The sequence below is a fragment of the Carcharhinus amblyrhynchos genome, chromosome 7 (assembly GCF_965287045.1).
Source record: "Carcharhinus amblyrhynchos chromosome 7, sCarAmb.v2.hapA, whole genome shotgun sequence".
Taxonomy (NCBI): domain Eukaryota; kingdom Metazoa; phylum Chordata; class Chondrichthyes; order Carcharhiniformes; family Carcharhinidae; genus Carcharhinus; species Carcharhinus amblyrhynchos.
The window spans coordinates 74,009,043-74,030,096 of record NC_137330.1 but is presented as its reverse complement, the minus strand read 5'-3'; the positions used below and the strand labels follow the sequence as shown (position 1 = coordinate 74,030,096).

The 21,054-nt window shown below is 42.6% G+C and overlaps 1 protein-coding gene across 2 annotated transcripts in view; it reads right to left on the bottom strand.

Annotated features, from left to right (window-relative positions):
• dse (dermatan sulfate epimerase) overlaps nucleotides 1-20,340 on the bottom strand; it is a 98,977-nt gene extending 78,637 nt beyond the window's left edge. For both annotated transcript variants that reach the window (XM_080192588.1, XM_080192587.1), the window contains exon 1: nucleotides 20,004-20,340. The gene's annotated coding sequence lies outside the window, so the exon portion shown is untranslated. The remainder of the gene's footprint in view (nucleotides 1-20,003) is intronic.
• Nucleotides 20,341-21,054: the final 714 nt, after the last annotated feature.

The window sequence follows — 21,054 nt, the reverse complement described above, 5'->3', positions numbered from 1 at the left end:
TATGTGGACAACAGCAATGTCCATCTCTGTATCCAGCTTGCTGATTCTGAATATTATGCTCAGAGCTTCCTTCTCTATCGGTGCAAAGTTCATTTCTGCTTTGTTCAAGGATCTTGATACAAACGCTGCTGACTTCTCACCACCATTGGGCATTACATGAGAAGCCACTGCTCCCACTCCGTAAAGCATTGCATCGCAAGCTAGCTGCAAAGCTAACTTCAAATCAAAGTGTGTCAGGACTTCTGGTTTTAATAGTTTCTCTTTAGCTTGTATGAAGGCTTTCTCACATTAATCCACTTATTTTCATTTCCTGTTTTGACACAATACGTTGTATAAAGGTTTGAGGATAGTTGCTAGATTAGGGACAAACCTTCCATAATGGTTTACTAAGCCCAAAAACAATCAAAGTTGATTTATTTTTATGGTGCAGGTGCCTCAGTTACGGCTTTTACTTTTGAAGATGATTTGTGCAGCCCCTTTGCATCTATGACATGCCCCAGGTATTCAACAGAAGATCTGAAGAATTCACATTTATCCTCTGTAATCGTACTTCGTAATCTTCTAATCTCTGGAGTGTAACATCTAAATTTTGAAGATTCTCCTTTTCATTCATATTCTTTCCAGTAACTAAGATATCATCTAAGTAACTGCTTAGAGTTTGATCCATAGCATGTTGGAACAATGCAGGGTGTGGATATAATGCCAAAAGGTCATGTTTTATATCTGAATAGCCCTGTGTGTGTGTCACGATTGTTAAATATTGTTGTCAATTTGGATCCACACTTATGTGGCGTTAAGTTTGACAAAGGCCAACTTTATTGAAATACTGGCCTCCAGCCAGACCAGCAAATAAACTAAGGTCAAGGGGCACTGCTCTACACATAGTACCGGACTGATTATGACTTTAAAATCACCACGTTCGTATCAAACCACTTACATTAACGGGTCTGAGGACCCCCAACTTGAGCCTCTCAACTTCTGCCTCGATCTTAGGCCTGATGTGTATGGCACTGACCTAGCCTTTAAGCATCTTGCTTGGCATTTGACTTTAGCTTGACTCAGACTTCTTCAATGCTCCCCTGCCCTCCATTAAAGATAATGTCATGTTTCTTTAAAATCTTCAGTAAACCTGATTCTGATTCCAACATGAGATTTACCTTGGCCCAGTCTAGCTTGATTCTCTCCAGCCAAGTTCTTCCTATTAAGAGTAGAACATAGAACATAGAACACTACAGCACAAACAGGCCCTTCGGCCCACAAGTTGCGCCGACCACATCACCTACCAACCTATCTTTAAAAACATGCAGGGAAAAGTCTGCAATCTATCCAGTTAGCTACACATTTATATTGATATCTCCCCCCCGCCCCCCCACCTCAACGTAACCACTTCCCTAGAATATCCTTTAACTTTGAGGGTTGTAAGGTGATATATCATAGCTTCTGTTTATAAACAGTTTATGATACCAACAAAATGGCTGCTTCAGTGTCAGCCTCTATTTTCATCAGCTGTCTGTCCACTAAACAAATGACCAGTATTGGTTTGTTGCACCCACAATGGACAGTACTTTTTTTTATTTCTTAATGTCACAATTAGACTTACATGCACTGCAATGAAGTTACTGTGAAAATCCTCTAATCAGAACACTCTGGCATCTGTTGGATTTCATTTAAGGAGAATTAGCATGGTCAGTGCACCTAACCAGCACGTCTTTTGGGCTGTGGGAGAAAACCACACACCTGGAGAAAACCCATGCGGACATGGGGAAAACATGCAGACTCTGCACAGTCACTAGTTCAGCTGGGAATTGAACCTGGGTCCCTGGCACTGTGAGGCATCAGTGCTAACCGTTATACTGCCCTTTCAACAACGCTTTGTCATCTGACTGTGGCTCTGGTCCTTTCTCGCATCCTTTTTGTATAATGCGGATGCTTTTCCTTCTGTTGCATTTCCAACTGATAACCTGATTCTTGCTTGGAACTTGTTGTTTCTTTCTCCAACATGCACATTCAATTTATTTAATTTAACCATGATTCCTGCATTTTGCGTCTTTGCACCAGTGATCTGCTGCTGTTTGCCCAGTTTTTGCACATCGGTGATAATTTCAAACTTGTGTCTGTGTTTAGGTCTCAGCTGACATTTTGTGGATTCTAGTGCTCAAACAATTGTAGGGGAATCCTCCTTAAATGCTGATTCCAAAGAGGTTGAGACTTCTAAACTCTTCTTTAGGTTGAAGTTGCTTTCCGTTAACAACCATTTCTAGACAGCTTCACTTCTTCATACACACAGTAGTCTATCTCTAATAGTTTCATTCAAGACATCTTCAAATTCACAATGTTCAGTTAATTTCTTTGCAGTCGCTACGAATTGTGTGATTGACTTACCTTCTTGTTGTCTACAATAATGGAAACTGAACCTCTCGGTGATGACCAAAGTTTAAGCTCAGACGTGGTCTTGCAAGATCGTCTCAATCTCATTGCAGGTTTCCAAGCCTGGCTTTTCTGGCTGTACCAGACTTCTCAGAAGGTTGGATATTCCCTCCCCAGCCATTGTACTCAGGAAAATTGGGACTCCAATCTCTGCTGCAATTTTATTAGCTTGGACGAAATAATTGAATTGTTCAGTATATGAGTTCCATCACATGGTCCCACAGCGCCAAGCATTCCATCATTTTTACTACGGAAAGGGCTTGCACAGACACAATGTGCCAAAATGTTTTCAAAAACCTGTTCAACCTCTTTCCTTCCAAATTTTGCAAAAACCTCAGCTCTAAACTTATTGTGTCAGGGTACTTGCTACGCACCTTACAGTGCTCCCTGTATGTTCCAGATCTTTCCTGGCAGAGCACATGACGAGCTTCTTTTTAATATTGCTTCTTCTGAAATCTTAGTTTAAATTCTGGTTCCTTCGATGGCTGCTACCAATATTTGGCACTCCTCCATCACCAGCTTTGGTGCAGTGATGCCACAGATCCACTCATTCCACTAGCCTGTCTATGTCCTCTTGAAGTCTATCACTATCCTTGTCACATACTAGTCTAGTTCATTAATATGGATCATGAAGCACAGTGGTCCCAATACCAACTCTGGGAACCCCACTGTATATCTTCCTGCAGTCCAAAAAATTCACCACTATTCTCTGTTTCCTGTCACTCAATCAGTAAATCTTTACACATGATGCTGCCATCCCATTTGATCAATGGGCTTTAATTGCTCAGGCAGCATTCCGACTTGGAGGCATTCAGTCATAAGCCCACGGATGGTAGCTTTGCACCATTGGCTCCTCAGCCAAGCACATACATCAAGTATCTGAACCGGCGGTTACTCTCATACTGAGCCTGTCACATGTTTCAAACACCCTTTGGAAAGTCCACGTACACGATATCAACTGCATTACTCTCTTTGGTTACTTCATTGAATATCTCAGTCAAATTGGTTAAACATGACTTATCTTTAAAAAAAATCTATGTTGTCTTTCCTTAATTAATCCATTTTCTTCCAAGTGACTGTTAATTTTGTCCCGGATTATTATTTCTAAAAGCTTTGCCTCCACCAAGGTGAGGCTGACTCAAGGTTGTGAGACATCTAGTGACAGATAAGAAAGATGGGTTGGAAGGTGTTGGGGGTGTGGGGGGAGGGGGATGGAGTTTGTGAGGGATGAAAAGGAGGCAGGAAATCAAGAATAAAAAAGGACACTGAATTACTCTTCACTCTCCAGGTAAACAGGTTTCTACTGAACTTGTTGTTGGATTTCTCCATGATCATTTTATGGAAATCTGCTGTTTCTCACAAAAGGAAACATTCTCTCCTTGCACTCTATCAAAATATTCTTAAAGAATTCTATTAAGTCATCTCACAGTCTCTTTATCCTTCCTTTTATGATAGGCGTAAGCTGATATTTCTGGTATCATACATGTTGATCTTTTTAGCACCCTCACCAGTGCCTCTATATATTTTTTATATAGTGACTACAATTGTACATTATATTCAAAGTGTGGTAAGTTTGTGCTTTTCAACTTTATCCCTTCAAAAACAAATCATGTCATTTAGTTTGCTTCTTATGCTCTTATTAATCCGTGTCACTACTTTTAACATGATTTACGTATTTCTAGCTCCAGATCCCTTTCTCCTCTACTTCCTGTTATGTGGGGAAGCAGTGGCCTAGTGGTATTGTCACGGGACTAGTGATCCAGAAGTCCAGAGTAATGCTCTGGTGACCTGGGTTCAAATTACCTACCTGTGACTCCAGATCCACAGCAATGTGATTGCCTCTTAACTGCCCTACCAAAGGCAATCTCCACCAAGGGATGGGCAATAAATGCTGTCCCTGCTAATAATACCCATATCCCATAAAATAATTTTAAAATGCAAGCATTGTGTGACCTCCTTACTTTTCTTACCAAAATGCAATGTTGAAATTAACTTGTCAAAACTTCTCATGGCCATAAGAATAACATCATGCCCATGGTGGCCTCCCTCTGATATGCCCACCGCAGCTATACTTAATCACACCAATCACTGGGAAGCTGCATATAAATGGCTCTGCAGTACTTGTTCCACAGTGATTGCAAGGGATGGCTGCTAGGAAGCCCACACCACATTGTACAGAGGAAGCCCTGACCAGACTTCTTGAGGAAAAGTGGGTCTCACTCTATGCCCTCTCCAGTTGAAGGCCTTCCATCAAAGTCACCAACCACCTGGGATGCATGGGCAGTTCTGGTGAGTGCCAGTTCACTACAGAACAGGATGGGGCAGCAGTGTTCCACACCATTCTGCTGGTGAGGTTCGCTCAAAATCGGAATACGCGATCTTGCCGACAATCATGCTTTTCTAAACTCTCCGCATTTTCAGCCCGCACCATCATTCCCATAGACAAAGAGAGTGGGCTCAAGATCCCACCCTCTATCTTTGCTGCCACTCCAGCTAAACATTCAATCCCAACCTCAGTATGCTCTGACTTTATTTATTAGTCTGTTTTTTGGCACCTTATTAACAGTCCTTTGGAAATCTAGATATATTACATCGACTAGTTTATACTGTTTTTTATTATTTCACAGGATGTTGGCTTTGCTGGCTAGGCCAGCATTTATTGCCCTTAAGATGGTGGTGAGCTGCTTTCTTGAACCACTGCACCTTGAGTAGGTGCACCCCCAGTGCTGTTAGGGAGGAAGTACCAGGATTATGACAGGAACAGTCAGAAATGAAATGTTCCAAGTCAGGATGGTTGTTGGCTTTGAGGGGAACTTAGTGGCGTTGGCATGCACCTGCGACTCTTGCCCTTCTAAGGAGTAAAGTTCATGTGTTTGGAAAATGCTTTCAGAGGACTTTCTCTGTTACCTCTTCAAAGAATTCAACAAGATTGGTCAAGCAAGGTTTTCTTTCCCTTTTGAAATCCATGTTGACTATTGTTATATTTTTGATATTATTTATTTTCTTATTCTAGATTTGTTTTCCTTCAGTCGAAGTTCTGTTAATTTTCCTCTGACCGATGTTAAGCAGTCTCCTCTTACGCTCTGCCTGAAGGCAGGTTCTTTGCTGACAGTCTGCTGATGCTTCATTCTGAGCTGTGTCACTGTGCAGTTTTTATCAGGAGTGACTTTCCCTTGCCTTTCTAACAGGGAGGATGAGGAAGCAGGTTCCACATCTGCATCAGTTAGAACAGGAACTGGCACCCAATTGATGGTATGCTGAACCGTATGCTAGCCACCTGGCCAACCGGGCCACCCAATCTCTTCTCTAGAAGCTTTTAAAATGCTTTGGATTGTTGTAGAGGTCATGGTCGAGGGCAAGAGCGGAGGGAAGGTAAGGCCATGAAGCAAATTGCAAATAAGGAGGAGGAGGACTGCCATTCATCCTTCTCCAGCAGAAAATGATTTACGCTGAAACCTGTGGGAAAGATTTGTGGCACTTGGATGTTTCTTTTTAACCACACTTCCTGCAGCACAGTTCCTTTTCACGTCTCGACACGTTGGATAAAAAAAAATCCGCAGAGCAAAATTAACAATTATCACCTGCAGCAAAAATATTCATAGCTTCATCACATGCCCAAATGGTGGACAGTGAAAGTTAATGGATGCCCTGTGCCACAGAACAGGGATGTAAAGACACTCACAGCTAAAATGGGTACAAAGTATTTTTGTTTTAAGTAACTTTAATCTATGAAAAAATGGTATGGCAATTTGTAACACACTCTAACATTGACATCGGAGCTCCTCAGTTGGTCTGGTTATATATCCTGGAAGCCAGAATTACTATAATGATGGAGCCACTGCTGCAGTGTTTTAAGACAGGTAATCATAGTCCATTGTGGCAAGTACTGAGAACATGAACAAAACATTTCTAGGGGTGAAAGTGAGCACAAAAGAGGGTGGATCCCACTCAAAACAAGGTAAGTGTCTTCAAAGCCTCAAGCTATTACCACAAAACTTACAATACTGCTTTTCCAGCACTGGAGAATATCAGACGGCTTATTTGCTTCATGTTGCATCATATCTCATTTGTTAAAACTCTGTTTCACAGCAAAAATGTCTCCAATCCAACTTTCTCATCTTGTACACGTTTTGACAAGCTACAAAGTAATATCCAATCTTCCTAATGTTATACTGAAAGAAATTAGGAGTCATGGAATCATAGAATCCCTACAGTGCAGTACAGGCCATTCAGCCCATCGAGCCTGCACTGACAACAATCCCACCAAAGTCCTATCTCTGTAACCTCACATATTCACCCTGCTAATTCCCCTGACACTAAGTGGAAAATTACCATGGCCAATCCACCTAACCCACACATTTTTGGAGTGTGGGAGGAAACTGGAATGCCCAGAGGAAACCCACACAGACTCAGGGAGAATGTGCAAACTTACACAGGTAATCACCTGAGGCTGGAATTAAGCTCAGGTCAGGTGAGGCAGCAGTGCTAATCACAGTGCCATCAGGTCGATTCTGTACATGCTGGCGTGAAGTTAGGAGAAGATGCTATTACTTGGGAATGCTCTGGATCTGATCAAATATTTAAAAGTGGAACCAAGTGATGGTAGTTCTGCCGAACCGGGTAACAAACAAGAGGTGGTGAAAGATAATGGTGTGGTTGCCCATTTCAAAGAAGGGACAAAGGCCAAGGAGGATCAGAAGGGACAATCACGGGAAATGTTGCCTGTAACTTTGGTTGGTGGGAGGTGAGAAGGGAACCTAATTAAGAAGATTCAAGCAGAGAGGTTTGGGAGAGATAGGCATGGATTTGCAATGCAGTGACATGTTCCAAGGATCTTGGACGTTGGCAAAGAGTTTGATGGTTGCTGAGAATAGAGGGTTCAAGAGGTCTTTTGAGGGGATATGTTGTCATGAGGCCAGAAGCGAGAGAGAGGGAAACAGTTTTGTTGCAGGAATCTCTGGCTCTGCTGGAAACAGAAGAGATGGTTTCGGTCAGGCCTCAGAGAGCTTGTTTTATGAAACAATGTACCCTCCAATTTATCAAAAACAGCAACATTTATTCTTTTAAAAATGTTCACAAGAAGATGCAAATTAAAGTCAACATACACAAGCAACACAGAGAGATTGAATAATTAATATTATAACACAAGGTGGTTAATGAGAATTTTTATGCATGTAAATAATTAGAATAGGGGTGGTGTTAATGCCAGAAACTGAATTAAAGAAATTAGAAGTGCAATGATTACATTATCGATCGATTAATTGTATATGACTGCACTTTTTAAACAATATTTCCTTTGCTTCCCCTTCTGAGAGTTTTCTCCCTCTATCTCTCCTGAAAGTGCTATTCTCTTTTTTTTTAGGGAATATTTCCAAGACGACTCCTGTTTAAATTTAAAACTCATCCTTGATAGATTTCACTCATTAAAGTTAGTTTTCACTTTATTTTCAGATAACCAAATTTCTGAAAATGAATGATAGTTCCACTGATAAGTCCGGCGCTCAAATGAACTCCAGCATAAATTGTTGGGGGAACCACTGAGCTAAATGGAGAATTTATTCTCAGACGTTAGATTCAGTAGCATCTAATATGTTGCTGAAAGCCTTAGGATTCGCTGGCACACCAACATGTTGGGCACACAGTTTTGGAGCAGCAGCTGATCATGTTGCCACAGTAACTGCATCTCTAAATGGAGGTTAGCCCCATCATCTCTTATTCCAAATGAAACAAGCACAAAGAGCTATGATTCATTTTAACATTCTTTGGGCTTTTTTGCAACTGAACTCTTGAAAATTTTTGATTAATTTGGTTCAAGTTGAGGGCTGAAAACCTGCCTGAACACGAAGATCGAAGGGAGATAAAATCATTTGCAGAATGCTAGCAGATCTTTGGAAATGATAGTATACCCGCCCAACCATCTTTTAATTTAAATATTTTCAGCTCCCAACCTCCTAAAACTAAATGTTACAGTAATAAAAATCAAATCTAGTTCATTTTTGGTTTGATACAAGTTAGATTCTGAATTCCAATTTTACATGTTTCCTGTTTAATTTAAAACAGTAGCCCCCACTCTTTTAGGATGTTATAAAAGCTTCCAAAAATGGAACAAAACTGACTTCTGTTTTACAAGAAATGCATGATTTTTAACTGATACTTTCTCAGGCATCTGGTGTCTCTAGTGGTGTGGTTGTAATATCACTAGTTTAGCATTCCTAAACTCCAGTCTGAAGAAAATACTTTCAAATCCCAACACAGCAGTGGTGGAATTTAAATTCAATTAATACATTTGGAATTCAAAGCTGGTCTCAGGAAAGGTCATGACAACTATGGTTGATTGGTGTAAAACCCCAGGCTGGCTCACTAATGCTCTTTGGTGTAACTGTAATATCAGTGGATGGCTAATCCAAAGGGCCTAGAGACACAGGCTCAAATGCAACAATGACAATTGGTGAATTTATTTTACTGCTTCATGGCCTTTTTTATTTCATTCATGACATATGGGTGTTGCTGGCTGGCTATCTTTCATTGCCCATCCCAAGGTGCCCTTCAACTAAGTGGCTTACTAGGCTATTTCAGAGGGCAATTGAGAGTCACCCACATTGCTATGGATCTGGAGTCACATGTAGGCCAGACAAGGCAAGGATGGAGGATTTCCTTCCCTCAAGGGCACTGCCGAATTTAATGAATATTTCTCCTCAGTGTTTACTGTGGAGAACATCATAGGTGCTAAAGCAATGAGGGAAACAAGTGGTGATGTCTTGGACCACATGCATTTTACTAAGGAGGTATCTGCAACCTGAAAGCGCATTAAGATTGATAAATCCCCTGGGTCTGACATAGTGCATCTTGCCTCTTATGGGAGGCTAGAGAAGAAATTGCAGAGGCTCTTGCACAGATATTTGCTTCATCTCTTTCCACTGGTGACGTTCTGGAAGACTGAAAGGTGGCTAATGTTGTTCCATTGTTTAAGAAAGGTAGCAGAGAGAAGCCAGGGAATTATAGGCTGGTGAGCATGACATCAATGGTGGGTAAGTTACTGGAGGGGATTTTGGAGGGACAGGATTTACCAACATTTGGATAGTCAAGGTCTGATTAGGGATAGTCAGCACAGATTTGTGCATGGGAAATCATGTCTGATGAATCTTTTAGAGTTTTTCGATGAGGTGAACAAGAGGATGGATGAAAGTACGGCAGTGATGTTGTCTATATGGACTTCAGTAAGGCCTTTGACAAGGTCCTGCATGGCAGGCTAGTCTGGAAGGTTAGGTCACATGAGCTAGCAAATTGGATTTGAAATTGGTTCAATGATAGGAAGCAAAGGATGGTGGTGGAAGGTTATTTTTCAGACTGGAGGCCTGTGACTGGTGTGTGCCTTGGGAATCTTGTTATTCAATATTTATATAAATGATTTGGATGTGAATGTACAAGGCATAAAATAAAGTTTATTTATTAGTCACAAGTAGGATTATATTAACCCTGCAAAGAAGTTACTGTGAAAATCCCCTAGTTGCTACAGTCAGCACCTGTTCAGTTACACTGAGGGAGAATTTAATATGGTCAAGGCACGGTTAGTAAGTTTGCGGATTATACTAAATTAGGAGGTACCATTAATAGTGAAGAACGCTATAAAAATAAAAGGGGATCTTGATCAATTAGAGAAGTGGGCCGAGGATTGGCAAGTGGATTTCAATACAGATAAGTGTGAGGTATTGCATTTTGGAAAGTCAGACCAGGGTAAGGCTTATACAATGAATGGTAGGACCTGGGGAGTGTTGAGAAACAGAGGTACCTAGGGGTGTAAGGACATAGTTCATTGAAAGTGGCGTCACAGGTAGACAGGGTGGTGAAAAAGGCTTGGGACATTATGTTGCAGTTGTATAAGTCATTGGTGAAGCCGCACTTGGAGTATTGTGTACAGTTTTGGTCACTCTATTACAGGAAAGACATTGATAAACTGGAAAGGGTGCAAAGAAGATTTACAAGGATATTGCCAAGACTGGTAGGCCCGAGTTATAGGGAGCGGTTTCCCGGGCTAGGGCTTTATTCCTCAAAACATGGGAAAATGAGAGTGATCTTAATGAGGTGGACGAAATCATGAGGGGTATAGACAGGATGAACACACATAGGGACCGATTTTACCATCGCATTGCGCCTGTTTTCAGGCATGACACGGTGGTAGAGTGGGGTGTAAAGCAATTAGCACTGGTTTTCAAGACAGTGGTACCACTTTACAAGCGCTGGATTTCCGGCGGAGTCAGCCTCTTACTGGAAATGGGTAACAGGCAGGTTAATGTATTTAAATTTATTTAAATGCTGTTTAACATATGCTTAACAAGCCCAGTGCTCAATCGACCGAGACCTTTATAACCTCGTCAGGAAAGGCTGTTGCCAGTGAGGAATAGACATGCTGCCCATTGACTTGGTTTTGCCGGTGGAACCGGAGGCCATTGAGGCCCCCCTCCGGGAAGGCATAGGACAAGAGGGGATGCCCCTTTGGCAGTATCAGACTGGCAGTGCCACCCTGGCATCTGAGAAATGCCAGTCCAGCACCTGCACAATGCCACTGGGCAGTGCCAAGGGCGGGGGTAACGGGGAAGGGGCCAATGGAGCGGGACCTGCTTCCATTCTTCAGCAATCGGTGGGGGGGAGGGCAGCAGGGCCACGATTGGTGGGGGAGGGAAGAGGTCTGTGATCAATCTAAGCGGTGGGGGCTGTATCTCAGGCTGTGGGCCCCTATGATTTCAGGCGGGGGGGAGGAGAGCTGTTTCAGGCTGCCTGCACTAGCAGGGGCCCGACAGCTCTCTCTTCGACAGCTTTCTCTTTTCTGTCAGATTCCTGCTACTGCTCATGCACATGCGCACTACCACCCTCTGCAGGCTTCGGGTACATTAAGCCTGCCCACAAGCTTCTGCGGCAAGAAACAGGCTCACTCAAAATTTTTGCAGGCAGAGTGCATGTGGATGGAGGGGGCCTAAAAACACACCCAAAAAACAGATCTGAAATTCTCCCACTTTCAAGTCCACCCACAATATTTTTCCCAGGGTAGGGGAATAGAATCTTAGAGGGCATGGGTTTAAGGTAAGAGGGGAAAGATTTGAAAGGGACCTGAGGGGCAACTTCTTCACACAAAGAGTGGTGTGTATATAGATTGAGCTACCAGAGAAAATGGTCGAGGTAGGTTCAATAGCACCATTTAAAAGGCATTTGGATAAGTACAGGGATAGGAAAGGATTAAAGGGATATGTGCCAAACATGCACAATTGGGACTGGTTGGGAGGGCACCATGGTCGGCATGGAATATTTCAGATGAAGGATCTGTTTCTGTGCAGTAGTGCTCTGACTGTATGACTCTCTATTGAGTCAGATGGGTTTTTCCAACAATTGAGAATGGTTTCATAGTCATCAGTAGATTCTTAATTCCAGACATTTTGCCTTGAATTAAAATGCCATCATCTGCTGTGGCGGGATTCAAACCCATGTCCCTAGAATATCAGCTGAATTCCTGGATTAATAGGCTAGTGATAATACCACTCAGCCATCGCCTCCCCTTTTGGCTAATATCAAGCCTAGAATCAAGTGTGGGGTCAGGTGCAATGCCTATTCCTGTCAGGTTGGATCTAGTATGTCCCTTGTATGGGAATCATGAATTGGATTCAATTTGAAATGTTTTTTGGAGCAAGAAAGAAGATGGATTAGGGGTTTGCTCCGTCTACTCTATGCATTGGCTTTGGGACTCTAAGAAAGGAATAAAATATTTTTAAAATCTGTTCCCCAAAAAAATGCTCTTTTAGGGAAAGAAATCTGCTATCTGCTATCCTTACGTGGTATGCCCTACATGCGACTCCGAATCCACAGTAACATGGTTGATTCTGGCCCAGCAATCCACTCAGTTCAAGTGCAATTAGGAATGGGCAATTGGCGATGGTTCTGTCAGCACGCCCACTGTAGGAAATTATTTACAATCAGCTTGTAGTTTAATGAAATAATCAAAGCCCAATATGGTATTATACTGAATTCTGGAACGTTAGCTCATCACATGACTTGGTCTTATCATCAATCAATTGACAAAGAAGGAAAAACATATAGCCCTTCAGTCAGTGATGCAAGACATCAAGGTTAAACAATTGCTGGTGTGGAACAATCCACCTCCCTAGCAATTAAAATTATCAGCCGCATACACTAACTTCAAAGACCGATTATGCAAAAAAGGAAGTGTTAAAGCCTTGAGCATTAAATTAATGCAAGTTAACATATGATGTTTAGGGAAAGTCACTTTCTTTCACAGTATGTAACCATCTTTGATTTTGTAAGTTTAGAATTAAGCTCTGTAATTAGCTTTTGTACCTCTATATTCCTTTTAAATTTTAATATGTGTTAGTTCAATGTGTCATGTCAGATTTAGCACAACAATCACTTTCAAGCATTGATTTTATATGTATTTTACGTGAACTTTATGTAATTGCTGTAACTTTGTAAACATTGCAAAGCTATTCAGTATTTTTAACTAACTACTGACAGATATAACAAAAACATGCTTTGGCAAAGCAGTTCTCTCGACAAAAACACATTGATAAGCATCTGTTTTAATGAGGTTCTACAGGACATACTGATATAAATCAATTCAACATCAGGACTGATGAATTAATTCCCAGACATTGCATGCTGACTTATCTCAAATAAAAGCAGACATCAAAATCATTCTCATTTATATTCTATGGGGGGGGGGGGGGGTGGGGGGAATTTTGTGCCCCTGTTCAATATCAGCACAGATGGCAACATGGGTACAAAATCCCGCAAGGGTCAAGAAACTAGATGCTCGCAGCCGAGATGTAACTTCCCAATTTTCCGCACCCTTGCCAGTAGTGTAACGAAGAGCAGGAACCTCGTTCCCTATACTTAAATGAATTTAATTCTTACGAAAGAACTTTCCAGGCACAATACGCCCATCTCACTGAATATTCATACGTTGGCAAGGTTTACAACAGATATATAAAAACAGGAATCAGTTGAGGGGTGCAAGGTAAGTATAGTCCCCAGGAGGAAAGTGACATGCCCAAGCAGTGCCCTGGCACTCCTCTGGCATAGGTTGGCACTGTGCCACAGTGCAGTGCCAATCTATGCTGGCAATAGCATTGAGGGTAGGTCCTCTAGGGAACTTTATGGGGAGAGGGGTTCCCTTGTGTTGACGGAGAGAGTTGATGCCAATGATGGGGAGAGGCGGTGCCCCAGTACTTGTGGTGGGACAGGAGATGTGAATAGCCCTCAATACCTCCATGGTAGCAGGGGAGCTCACCCTGATGCTTGTGGTGGGGGGTCCTTGATGGGGGGGGGGTGGGATGTGAGTTGTCATTTTCAATGCTGATTGGGGCACCTATCAGCGACAGTGCTCCAATCTCTTTGGGGCCAGCCTTGCCAGAGTTGACGCCGTAAACAATGTCGCCGGATCTTTTGTGCACAACGTGCCACAAAATCTGGCCCAAAACTTTGGCTACATATCTGGAGACATACATGCCAGCTTTCAGTCTTTTCAGACAATGGCAGCAGTCTCTGGCTTTGCAATGAGTAGACCAAGTCTCCCAAAGTTCCAAAAAAAGTGTTGGAGATACTGGGTTGGAAACAGTTGTGCTGCAAATGGTCTGTTTACATCTGATGATAAAAGAGCTCTAGAAAAGCCAATAACACTTTTACCTGAATACAAGGTTAATGTGTTTCACATTGTCCCGGGGAAGAAGGCAGAGAAAACCATTTTGAGATCAAGTTACAGGCTTCCCTACAAACCGATGAATAGCACAGAAAGCAGAGTTCCGTATAGTCAGCAGAGGAAAAAAGGCTGATTGACTTTGTGTGCTACTGCTACCAGAGCCTTGCACTGATAAACTTTGGTAAAATTCTGTTCTATCTGTACACCACATTACCTACTGCATAAGCTTATTTATTAGTTTTAAGGTGATAAGCAAATTTAGCACTCTATCCTTTGTTTTAAAGGAAAGTAACTCATCCCAAATAACCACAGAGAGAAGGAACGTCAACCTTTAAATGAGCTGTACAAGACATGGGGTCATTGATAGGGCTCTGATTTAATAATATACCAATTAAATAAATTCCAAGACCTTGAGCTCAAAATGTCAATCACGAGGGCATGACAGCATTTCCCCCCATCCTAAACAAATAGGCAAGGAAGGTATTAAAACTATCCTGTACCTTAACAAGAAGTCTCAGAAGTAACAGAAATAAATTTGAATGATAGGGACGGCCCGATGAGCAAATGACAGCTTAGAGGAGCAGTCAGGGAACAACAGGAATGAAATCAATAGATGACCATCACCTTTGAAAACTGATCATGCACCCTTTAAGCCAGTTAAGAAATAGCCTCACCTCATTTGGGCGAATTGGAATCAATAACATAGAGACATACAGCACAGAAGAGGCCATTCGTCCTATCGAGTCTGCACTGACACATTAGAAACATCTGAACCCCCACCTAATCCCAATATTATGGGATTGAATATTATGATATGCGAACTGCTCATCCAGATACTTTTTAAAAGTATGTGAGGCAATCCATTTCTACCACCCTCCCAGGCAGCACATTCCAGGCCATTACCACCCTCTGGTCCCCCCACCATCCTGACATCCCCCCTAAATCTCCTGCCCTGCACCATGAACCTATGTCCCCTCGTAACTGACCCTTCAACCAAGGGGAACAGCTGCTCCTTATCCACTCTGTCTATGCCCTTCATCATTGATCACGTTGTGGGTTGCAGCTTGGAATGAGTTAATAAGCAGTAGCTTTCACTGAGCAAGTTGCACAGCAAGTTCCAGCTGTCCACAGTGAAGCAGAAGTCACAGAGAGAGAACAGAAACCAAGTGTGAACTTACACTCATGGCTGAACTGGAAGTAGTCTGACAACACTAGGTTTTAGTCCAACCGATTTATTTGATAGTGAGTTTACTATCAAATAAATCGGTTGGGCTAAAACCTGGTGTTGTCAGACTTTTTACTGTGTTTACCCCAGTCCAACACTGGCCATCCACATCATGAACTGGAAGTAACAGCCATAGTATGCTAATTGAGTGCCACCTTGTTTTTGATAAGTGTCAATCTACAACTTGATAAAGGTTTCCAGAGTTACTTCACCAAACTGTATCCTGTTGCCTATGTGGTTAAAATCTCAAATGAAAGCAATTAGAATGCAAGTCCAAATAATACCTAAAACTTACACCACAGCCCATGATAGAATAAAGAAAAAAGCACCTCAAATAAAGGCTTTTCATCCAAAAAGAATCAAACACTAATTTACCATTATATATTTCTTCAGTTTGACAAATTGTTAATATTACAACATTGTAGTTTTACTACATTTGTGATTAGTAATCACAACATTAGTCATTCTCTCTCCAGGGAACTTGAGCTTCAAATTACTTGAAACTGCAGCAGTCATCAACTGGGGTTAAGAGAGATGCATTCCTGGTATCATCAAATTTCAGCTCAGCATCATCCTTGGAATCTTCTATAATGTTGCCAAATCTCTGCCCATCTTTTGCACAACTCTATGTCTGAATTGTTCGGGCATGTTTCCGTCCCTGCCATAACATTGAAACAGTGCTTTTCAAAGTCACAAACTAAATTCTTCATGACTGTGATCATGGTTAATGACCCCTCCTCATCCTTTTCGCTCTTTCTGCAGCCTTTGATATATGAACAAATTATCTACCCACAATGCCATTCCTCCAACACCTAGTTGGGTGGGATTGTTGACACTTGGTTCCATTCCTATTTATCACTCAATCAGAACATCAACAATGATAGTTTTTCTTCCCACTTCTGGACCATTATATCTAGTTTCTCCAAGAATCTACCCTTTCTCCCTTCTACTTCACATCTACATGCTGCCACTTGGCAAAGCTGTCCAAAAGCCTGATAACAACTCCCATGTGTATGCTGATGACAGACTGCTCTATCTCACTGCCACTTCCCACGCTCCCTCCGCTACCTCTGATTTGATACACTGTTTGTCTATGAGCAGAATTTCCCTCCAACTAAATATTGCAAAAAACCAAATCCACTTTGACATAGGGGTGCTGGCAACAAACACTGGGAAAAGGGGAAGATGTTCTGATGAAATGGGCAACACAAAAACCAGGCTGAAATAAAGATCCTAGTAAATGCAATAACTAATGTGGTGGATCGGATTTTAAAATATTGCTGCAGGGGTGGACGTGAGAGGATGCAGGAAAATATACACTTAAAAGCAGAAAGAAAAATGGAAAGGCTGTACAGCAGAGTAGCAATCTCATAAAAACAAGCTGAGTGCTGCAGGAATGGACTGTGAGTTCAGCAAAGGTAATAGGACATTAGAGACTCAGATGACATCAGAGAAAAAAAACAAGTTTAAAGTTAAACGTAGTATATCGGAATATGCAAAGCATTCGCAACAAAATAGATTAGGTGAGGTGAGAGTGGCCTGCCTTTGACATCAAGATACCTGAGCAAACCTGAAGTCAATGCAAATCATGGGGAAAACACTGTACTGAGGGAAATTAAACCTAACACAAAGAAAGTTGTGGTTGTTGGAGACCACTTATTCCTGTCCCAGAATATGACTGTAAGTGTTCCTCAGGGTAGAGTTTGAGCCCAACTATCTTCAGCTGCTTCATCATTAACCTTCCCTGCGTCAAAACTGAGAATATTTGTCAGTGATTGCACAATACATTTTCCGGACAAATGTGAGCTGATGTGATTGGGAAGGGTTACTGTAGAAGTATACAGTAAATGGTAAGGCCCTTAGAAATATTAGCATTCAGAGGAATCTAGGCATGTAAATCCACAGTTCCCTTTAGGTGGTCAAGAAGGGATATGGCACACTGGCCCTCATCAGTCTGGACATTGAGTATAGGGATTGGGAAATCACACTGTAGCTGTATAAGACTTCACTTAGGCCACATTTGGAATGTTGTGTCGCCACACTACCGGAAGGATGTTGATGCATTGGAAAGGGTGCAGAAGAGATTTACCAGGATGTTGCCTGGTTAGGAGGATATGGATTATGAAGAAAGGTTGAACAAACTTGGATTGTTTTTCATTGGAGCGTTGGAGGATGAGGGGGGAACCTGATAGAGGTTTACAAGATTATGACAAGCTTAGATAGTGTGGATAGTCAGAACATTTTTCCCAGAGTTGAAGGGTCAATTACTTGGAGGTGCATTATGTTGAAAGTGCGATGGGGCAAGTTTAAAAGAGATGTGAGGAGCCAGTTTTTCACACAGAGGGTGGTGAATGCCTGGAACACGCAGGAAGTGTTGGAAGCAGTTTCTATAACACCGTTCAAGAGGCAACTGGATAGATGCATGAGCAGGCGGGGAATAGAGGGATATGCATCACGTAGAGGCAAGAAAATACTAGATTAGAGAGGCATCTGTGTCAGCACAGACTTGTTGGGCCAAAGGGCCTGTTCCTGTGCTGTACTGTTCTTTGCTCTTTAGCTGCACGATGATCAATATCAATAGCTATTCTGCAGATACTGAAACAGCCCATGTCCATATGCAGCAAGGCCTGGGCAACACTCAGGTTTGGGCCACCAAGCGGCAAGTAACATTTATGCCTGTCAATAACCATAATGACAGTAGCTTTGCTGAATTTTCTCATCAACAAAATCCTGGGAGTTACCATTTATTGGGACTAAATTGGACCATCCAAATAAATACAGTGGCTTCAAGAGTAGATAAGGGGATGGGAATTCTGCCAGAAATAACTCACCTCTTTACTCCTTAAAGCTTGTCCACCATCGACAAGTATAAAATACTTTCCATTTTCTTGGATGAGTGCAGCTTTAACAACATTCAAGAAGCTCATTACAATCCTAATGAAAACCCCATCACTACTTTAACATTCACTCTCTCCAGCATTATTGCACAGCGTCAGCAGTATGCATCATCTGCAAGATGCACTGTAGCAATTCACAGTGGCTCCTTCGGAACCCTCGATCTTTAGCACTTAGATGGACAAGGGTAGCAGATCTATGGGGACACCACCACCTGCAAATTCCGCTCCTATCCTGATTTGGAACTATATCTCCCATTCTTTCATTGCCACTGGGTCAAACTCCTCGAACTCCATTACATGCATTGTAGTGGTTCAGAAAGATGGGTCTCCACACCCTTCTTAATCAAGGATTGCCAACAAATACTAGTCTTGTCAATGACATTCACAACTTATCATCAAATTTAAAAAAAGATGAATTAGTAACACTGATAGAAATAGTTTTGAGCCAATAGTCATTAAAGAGACATAGTTGCAGAGTGAACAAGGTGGGGAATTAAATATTCTTGGATACTTAACCTTTGCAAGAGGTGGATAAAATGGGAAAAAAGAAAAACAGCCATTTCTTTACTGCAACAGTGTTGAAAACCATATTGAAAGGATTCAAATTACACAAAAGTGAGGCAACAATACCTTCAAGGAATTGAGAAAAAATGGAATCAGGGAATGTATTAATAATTGTAAAGGATTTCCTACAAAAAATTTTTGAGTATTAAAACACAATAGATTTACATTGACTTGGTTCACTGTGATTTGACAGATGATTCTAACATGCCTTTCTTTGTGCTGCCAAGTCTCATGATAACACAATAAATAGAGTTGGCACCAGCATAAACCCGATGGGTTAAATGGCCACCTTCTGTAATGTAAATTTCGATAACTCTATGTACGTTTTGTGTTCGTTTGGAGAAAGCTGTCTTTAATAAGGGGCTGTCAATGCCACATGTTCTCATTCCAGCTATTTCTGCAGTCGAACACAATAATAACACCACTGAGTGGATGTAAACTGGCGATTAAAGAGTTAAGAAAAATATTTCATCAACGCCTACTGAGCACTTTTGTCAGTTTATAGTAACTCAGTCCAAAAGGGAAACAAACGAGGTTTGATTTGTTTGCGGCTTCAAGTTTCTATGAAAGTAAACCAGATTCCCCCTTTCCGTCCCTGGCACTGGGTGGAAAGCATGAGGGGCACAATCTGCCCCTCTGGCCAGACTTCCATCTCTCTGGGGGGGGGGGGGCTGCTGCTTTCTCAATGACCACTCCGGCCGGCTCCCTAACTACATGAATGGATAGGGCGCAGAAAAATCCCTCTGCAATTGGCGGGGGGTGGTGGTTAAAATCAAACCTCGGCAATCAACGCTAAATCCCTGGCAGCCTCTCCCTGGACAGGCAGCAGCCGCCGGGGTTCTTCTTAAAGGGCATAAAGTATCCGGGTGGGAGTGAGAGTAACAAAACAGCCCCGTCTGCTCCTCACCACCCCCCATTAGCCTGGGATTTCTAACTAACTGATTGGCTTTAAACTCCATTTAACCCCTTGTGAGCCACCCAGGAGTGCGGACCTGGGAGATTTGCAGCAAGGTTCAGCCAGTTAACACCAGGCACCCTCCCCGGGGGGTCAGTCCCCGAGGGGTCCCGGGACACTACATCCCCATTCCCTTCACTCTCCAACTACAACTACACAAGGAGAACATGCACAACATTCTCAACTGGCTGTTTTCTTTTCCTCCCCTCGCTGTCTCTCTGAAATTCCTCTTACCTTTTATTTTCCGCCGTGGATCCCGATGGATGCGAGGTGGTGTCCGGTTGTGTTTTGTCTCCCGGGGGTAGGGTAGGATCGGGAGGTAAGGCGGAGAGAAAGGCGCTGCTATTCCCCAAGACGGTGCATTCTCAGCTGATGCTGAGAGCGGGAGCCCACCACAGCTCTCAGTGACAAACTGAGGAGGAGGGGAACAGCAACGTCAGCACTAACAGATGAATGGCTGGGAGGGAGTGAGGAGGAAAGTTAGAAAAGTGAGGGAAGCAGAAGAGTGAGGGAGAAGAGAGTGAGAGAGAAGGGCAAGGAAAAATGAGAAAAGAGAGAGTAAAGAGGATTGAGAGAAGGGTAAAGAGAAATGAGAAGAGAGAGTAAAGAGGATTGAGAGAAGGGTAAAGAGAAATGAGTGGGAGTGGGAGTGGGGGAGAAGAGAGTAAGGCGAGGTGAGGGCGAAGAGAGCCAGGGGAAAAGAGGGAGTGAGAGAGAAGGGAAAGGAGAAATGAGAAGAGAGAGTAAAGAGGATTGAGAGAAGGGTAAAGAGAAATGAGAAGAGGGAGTAAAGAGGATTGAGAGAAGGGTAAAGAGAAATGAATGGGGGAGAAGAGAGTAAGGCAAGGTGAGGGCGAAGACAGCCAGGGGAAATGAGGGAGTGAGAGAGAAGGGTAAGGAGAAATAAGAGTGTGTGAGAGAAGAAAGTAAATGGAAATGGAGAAGAGTCAGGAGAAATGAGGGAGAGTGGGAGTGAGAGGGAAGAGAGTAAAGGGGGCTGAGGGAAAGAGAGGAGTATTGGAGAGTGAGGGAGAAAAGAGCGAGAGTGAAGGAGAAGAGAGCTAGGGGAGTGAGTGAAAGTGAGGGAGAAGAGAACAAGGGGAAGAGAACTCGGTGGAGTGAGGGAGGAGAAGTAAAGGAGAGTGGGGGAGAAGGTAGCAAGGGAGAGTGAGAGGAGAGAACAGGGGAATGAGGGAGAGTGAGAGGAGAGAACAGGGGAATGAGGGAGAGTGAGAGGAGAGAACAGGGGAATGAGGGAGAGTGAGAGGAGAGAACAGGGGAATGA